Here is a 7,311-nt window from a genome sequence, read left to right as displayed (position 1 = left end):
CCCCCGGGAAATTGGAAAGTCTACGCCCTTGGGGGGGGGACACTTCATCTGTGATGTTAGGGTTCAATAACAGGAGGGGGACACACCAAAGTAAATGTAATATTTTGCTGCCAGACTCATACAGTACTGTCCTAGATTCCCTGAATACTATCTTCCACTGCCTACAGTTTCTCCCATTCAGCCAGCAGGGATCTTCTATAATCTCTGATCCTCTGTGTTCCTGATAAGAATCTCTCTCTAAATTACAACAAATACTGTGTCTTTCTTGTAGGAACAGCCACTTAAATTGGAGGAAGTCCTCAGACTTCACTTATCAGAGTAGAGATACATGACAATATGTATGTTTCACCATGTATTTTCCTAGATTAGATCTGACGTTAACCCCCTTCTACATGTCTGTCAATAGGTGGACATGGTCTTCATCCAGTATTCTTTAGATTGGATCTTGTTTAAAGCTGGCCTACCATACGGCAACATCAAAGTGTGCATATGGGATTATAGCTTTAAACTGCAGTGTAATGTCTAAATATGGCCCTCATAACAAACTCATATGTTTGGGGGTATTGAACCACCAATATGAATTATAGTTTGTAACTGGTTTGTTAACCACAGTTTGCAATAACTGTGGTTGATCACTAAGTGTTAGTGGTATAAACAAAAACCCTTGTGTGTGCAGTTAGATTTATCTATTGCTGAAGCTTTTTCAGATACCATACTTCTCTCATCTACCCACATTGAAGAAGCTGGTGTGTGGGGGGGGGACTGGGGAATTAGTGAAACAGCTAAACAGGAAGAGGAAAACTGAAGGCTGCAGAAGTAGTTGTGGAGTAATCTAGAGTGGCTGATGATCAGCTTTGCCAAGAGCAGCCCCAAAATGTGAGGTTTGGCTTCCACTTAATTGTCCCTTTGAGCAGCCAACCAGTAATATGTAAACTGCACATTTTGCCAACAGCCAGACAATTCAAGGGTGTCAGGATAGCATTTGATCTCGGTTTAGAGCTGTGGAAGGATACAAGCAGGTTTACTGTGCAGATTTATGTGCGAACTGTGGTTTACGTAGTATATTTGATAGACTAACCAGCATTTGCAAAACAAACCATGGTTTATTGTGATATCTAAATGCAAACCTTAATTCTTCAAGATTATGACAACATGAAAACAGATTAATTTATCTATGTAGGTATCTGTATCTGTACTGGAGTATGAATAGGAGAGAACATCCTAGCAAAAATAACTAGAGACATCTGTAGGCTTAATCATTCTGAAGGTTTAAAATGTTGGCAGAGTTCAGGAGAAATCCAATCCACACTTGGAGTTTGCTTTCTATGAATTTACTGCAACAGGATTATGCAAAAAGACAATAACTGAGTGCAGGCCATTAAGGCAACAAAGAGGCCTTCAGACTACAAGTACTAACACTAACACATAGCAGAGAGAGAAACAACAAGGAGTAGGCTGAACTGCAAGAGAAAAACATCCAATAAACCCTACACACTAGAGAATGCACCACAGCTCCACCTTGGGAGGGCCTGCAAGACAGAGATGTTCTGCCAGGCCTATGGTTGAGGACAGCATCGAGCCTGGCCTTCTCCATCTCTCCTCTCCCCTCATGGGGAAGGACGCAACTGGTCCTTTAACACCATTGGAAATAGTTTTTAGATTTGTAATTGTTTCAATTGTTAATGGTTTTAACCTGTTTATACATTGATTTATATGTATTTTTTTTTTTTTGTAAACAAATTTTTATTTTCTTAGGAACATAGCATATAAGATTAAATCATTCAGTCCATTGTTTACCTCATTCCCTTCCTCCCCTCCCTCCAGTGGCTTCCCGCAATGCTTCTCCCCCTTCTTACAAATTTCATTATATCATTAACACATCATTTGTTATCATCCAACCTCAAGATAACATCATTTGACTTAATATTGATCTAAACATATTAAGTTTTGTTTTACATCCCAGTTCTTTTCCAGATATATTTTAAAGTCATTCCATTCTTGAAAAAACACGTTGTCTTCTTGATTATTCAACTTCTTTGTAATTTTATCCATTTCTGCCATGAACAGAACTTTTTGTATCCAGTCTTCGATTTCTGGTACTTTCTCAGTCTTCCAAAATTGTGCATAAATCATCCTCGCTGTTGTAATAAGGTACCAGAATAAAGTCCTTTTAGTCGAGTTAACTTCTTCCATTTTTAGTCCCAAAAGCAGAATTTCAGGCGCTTTCTTGAAAGAGCACTTAAGTATTTTTTGCATTTCTTTGTGGACTTTTGTCCAAAAGAGTGTAGCTTTTTCACAAGTCCACCACATATGGTAAAATGAGCCCTCATGTTTTTTACATTTCCAACATTTATTTGACATATTCTGGTTCATATTTGCAATTTTCTTTGGGGTCATATACCACCTATACATCATTTTGTAACAATTCTCTCTAACATTGGTACAGGGTGATATCTTAATAGCATTTTTCCACAAATATTCCCAGGTTTCTATGTCAATTTCCTTGTTCATATTTATTGCCCATTTTAACATTTGCTCTTTCACAGTCTCATCTTCTGTATACCATTTTAACAACACTTTATACATTTTAGAGATATCTTTTCCCCCTCCACTCTCCCATACCTTTTCCATTTCATTTTTTTCCTCTCTAAAACCATAATTTCTTTTGTCTGACCTAAAAAGGTCAGAGATCTGCATGTATTTCAACCATTCATATTCATATTCAATTTCATTCTGCTTTTTCATTACCCATTCTGTTCCCTCTTTTTTTATTATGTCTTTATACAGCAACCAATCTTTGTCTCTACGTCTTGAGTAAGATGTTAACACTTCCACTGGTACAATCCAAAGTGGCCTTACATCACCAAAATATTTTTTATATCTCATCCATACCACAAATAATGCTTTTCTTACCACATGATGCTTAAAAAAGCTATCCATTTTTGTTTTGTCATACCATAAATATGCATGCCAACCAAATCTACAATCATGACCTTCTAACCCCAATAGCTTATCATTTTCTAATTTCACCCATTGCTTCAACCAGGTCATACAAACCGCTTCATAATATAATCTGAGATTTGGTAGCTGTAGTCCACCTCTGTCCTTGGCATCACAAAGTATTTTCATCTTAATTCTCGGTTTCTTGCCTGCCCAAACAAACTTTGATAGTTCTTGTTGCCACCTTTGCAGCAAATCTGTCTTACTAAGTATTGGTATTGTTTGGAACAGGAACATCAAACGTGGTAGGACATTCATTTTTATAACTGAAATTCTTCCCATCAGTGACAAGTTCATTTTGTCCCATTTCTTAAAGTCTTGGGTTAACTTAGCCCATAGTTTTTCATAATTGTTCTTATATAAGTCTATATTCTTTGCAGTTAACTCAATGCCTAAGTATTTCGTCTTCTTTACCACTTCACATTGTACCAAATTTTGTAGTTCCACTTGTTTTTGTTTCGTCATATTTTTGCAAATAAGCTTCGTTTTATTCTTGTTTACATAAAATCCTGCCAATTCTCCAAAATCTTTTATTTTTTGAAATAGTAACGGTAACTCTTCCGTCGGGTTTTCCACAATAAACATTACGTCATCTGCAAAAGCACGGTATTTATATTTAAAACCTTTATGTGTCAAACCCTTAATCTCTTGATCTTGTTGTATTTTTTGTAAAAGTACCTCCAACACCCAAATGAACAATAGCGGTGACAAGGGACAACCCTGCCGAGTACCTTTCTGTACCTTGAAGCTATCGGTCAATTCTTTATTTACATTCAGTGTAGCTCTTTGTTCCGAATAGATAGCTTCAATACAATTTCTGAACTGTTGTCCCGTATCAATTTTTTCCATCATCTGTAACATAAACTTCCAATTAAGATTGTCAAATGCTTTTTCCGCATCCACAAACAAAAAAGTTACCTCTTTTTCAGGGTGCTTTTCATAGTATTCCACTGCGTCCATTACTATTCTTACATTATCTCGAATTTGTCTTTTTGGCAGAAAGCCCGCTTGATCTTCTGAAATCACTGTTTGTAAGTAGTTTTTCACTCTTTCTGCAATAATTTTTGCAAAGATCTTATAGTCATTATTTAGGAGAGAAATTGGCCTGTAGTTCTTTACATTCGTTAGTTCTTGGCCTTCCTTTGGTATCAATGAAATGATTGCCTCTTTCCATGAGTCTGGCACTTTCTTGCACATCCGTATGTCGTTGGATAAAGCTTCCAGGGCCGGGACAAGTTCCTCTTTCATTTTTTTATAAAACTTCGCGGTAAATCCGTCCGGCCCTGGCGCCTTCCCCAACTTCGCTTCTTCAATTGCCTTCCTCACTTCCTCTGTTTGGATTGGCCCATTTAGTAAATCTTTAAACTCTTTGCTTATTTTGGATAGTGGAATCTCTTCTAAATATCTTTCAATCTTCTCAAGATCAATTCTATTTGCTTGAAACAATTTAGCATAATACTTGAAGAAACTTCTCTTTATACCATTAGGGTCAACGAATTCTTTTCCTTCTTCTATAATTTTGGTTATCATTCTTCTTTCTTTTCTTGCTTTGAGTTGCCAAGCTAGATATTTCCCCGGTTTATTCGCCCCTTCAAAAGATTTCTGTTGTAACTTCTTTAAATTCCAATAAAGCTCTTGGTTCAAAAAATCATTCAGCTGTTCTTTCAGCAACTGTAGTTCTCTAATAATCTTCTTTTTCCCCGGTTTCTTCTTCAGTTCTTTTTCTTTTTGGGCTATTTGTTCCAATACTTCCACTTGCCTTTGAAGTTTTTCCTTCTTTTGCTTCACATTTTGTGAGATGAGAATCCCTCTCATCACAGCTTTGTAAGCGTCCCACACTACCTGTATTGAAGTCTCTTTATTCAGATTTTGTTGGAAATATTGTTTTGTTTCTTCTTTTAACATTTCCATAACACCTTTTTTATCCAACAAATCTTCATTTATTCTCCAAAGAAAGGATTTATTCCTTTCAGTAGAGGTCCACAAAACAGGGTTGTGATCCGAGTTACATCTAGGCAGGATTTCTATTTTTTGTGTTTTCATTGACAATTCTTCTGACATCCAAATCATATCAATTCTGGAAAAAGAGCAATGTCTATTGGAATAAAAAGTAAAATCTTTCTGCGTTGGGTTCCATTTCCTCCACACATCTTCTAGTTTTTCCTGTTTGACTAGTTCAAAAAAGTTCTTTGGCAATTTTCCACTAATTTCGTTGCCTTTTTGTGATTGTCTATCCAGCCGATCTATAGTTCCATTAAAGTCTCCGGCCAAAATAACTTGATCATAAGTTTGTCCTTGTAGGTGTTCAGTTAAGTCCTTAAAGAACTTTTCTTTTGCTCCATTGGGTGCGTATATATTGACCACCAGTGTCTTTTTCTGTTGAATCATCACTTCCACACCCACATATCTTCCTTCCAAATCTTTGAAAATTTCTTTAGGTTGTAAATCCTTTTTCACATATATCACCACACCTTTTTTCTTATTTAAGGCCGAGGAATAAAATTCTAATCCCAATTTAACATTTTTTAAATATTTGGCATCCAGTTTTCTAATATGAGTTTCTTGCAAGCATATCAAGTTACAATTTTGTTTTTGTATCCAATAATTGATTCTTTTCCTCTTGTTAGGTGAATTTAATCCATTCACGTTCCATGACAACAATTTGTAATCCATTGTAGATTCTTAATTTAAAGTTCTCCAAAGACGTCAGAATTGTCCGCCTTAAATTTATAAAAATCCGTCACCGACCTGATCTGGACTCTCCCACCTTTGTAAGTAAAGGATAAGCCTTGTGGAATTTCCCATCTGTACCTAATATTCAAAGTCCTCAGTTTATCCACCAAAGGCTTATACCTTTTTCTGTCTTGCAGTACTGCTCGGGGGAGTTCTCTCATCACCATAATCTTGTTTCCTTCCATTTCAAAAGGGACGGTGAATTGTTTCTTAAAAATATCTTCTGTAGTTGTTCTTGTTACAAATTGTACAATAACATCTCTTGGTAAATTTTTCTTTTCTGCAATTCTGGAGTTCACTCTGTATATCAAATCAAAATCAGAGTCCATTGTCCCTTCATCTTCTTCCAAATATGATGTTATTGCCTTCATCATTTCATCTCTTATATCTTCATTTTCCTTCTCTTTAATGCCCCTGAATCTCAGATGGGTTTGCATCCTTCTGAACTCCATCATTGTTTCTGATCTTCTAAATTGCTGAGTCAAAGAATCCTGTTTTTCTTCCACTTGTTGCATCTTCTCTTCCACTTCCGTAGTTTTGGTTGCATTAGCCTGAATCTCCTTTTTGACTCCTTCTATTTCTTGCTTGATTGAAGTTATCTCAGTAGTGACCAAATCTTTAATTGCCGCTATGTTCTTCTCCTGAACCTCTTCAAGTTGTTTCAGATGAATCTGAGTCTGCTTTGCCATTTGTGCCTCCAGTTGCTTTTCAATCTGTTCCCCCATCCTTTTTTCACTTTGTTCTCCCATAGCTTGTATTGCTTCCAGCATCCTTTTCTCCATTGCCTCCATGGCAGCATACATCTCTTTCTTATCCTTCTCCCTCTCTTTTGACATCTTGGGGGTTGGTGTCAGCCTAGTTGGTGTTGAATTAGTTCTTGGTCTCACTTTTGGCTTAACGTCAGGATCAGAGTCAGCTCTTTTCGGTCCTCTTCTGGTCTCCGTTTTGGTGCTTTTCCTGCGGTGCGCAAATTCACAAACAAACAGTCTCTTCTAAAGGGTAGCCTTCAATCAGCCATTCCCTTCTATTTTCGCTTTTAAAAACCCTCTAAAAGAAGTTTAAAGTCAAATTTAAAGTCAGGTCCTCCTCAAAATGTCGGGCGCAACTTCTCTATGGTATTCGGGTATAGAGTAGGTCAGGTTACCGTATTCCAGGTCCCGTCTGTTCGTATACACTCACTTCCGGTTCTGCTCTCTTGTAGCTCCGAGTCTCTTCCTGTTGGCTTCCTGTTGGCTTCAGCCCTTCTTTCAGGGCTTCCTCTTCCTGTTCCAGCACCTCGGAGTATTTTTTTCGTTACACCGGCCTGCTCCTCCCGCGATACAGTTCGTCAGTTTCGGTTTTCGGCTGCGCACATATCTCAATTCCCACCGCAGGAATGTTAAACAATGTTCTTTTTTACTGTTTTAAAGCCTTCAATCAACTATTTTCTTTGCCGGAATCGGATTTCTGGGAATGTTTGGTCATTTCCCGCTCAACCGCTTGTTTCAATTTTTATCTTATCACAGTTCAGGTAAGCGGCACGTTTATTGTTATCTAGCACGATCAAATCGGGTTTCGCATTGCTTCTTTTCACTTACT

The sequence above is a fragment of the Gekko japonicus genome, unplaced genomic scaffold (genome assembly GCF_001447785.1).
Source record: "Gekko japonicus isolate JY-2015 unplaced genomic scaffold, Gekko_japonicus_V1.1 scaffold177, whole genome shotgun sequence".
NCBI classification, from domain to species: Eukaryota; Metazoa; Chordata; class Lepidosauria; order Squamata; family Gekkonidae; genus Gekko; species Gekko japonicus.
The sequence above is the reverse complement of the archived record's forward strand: the minus strand, read 5'-3'. Positions refer to the sequence as shown.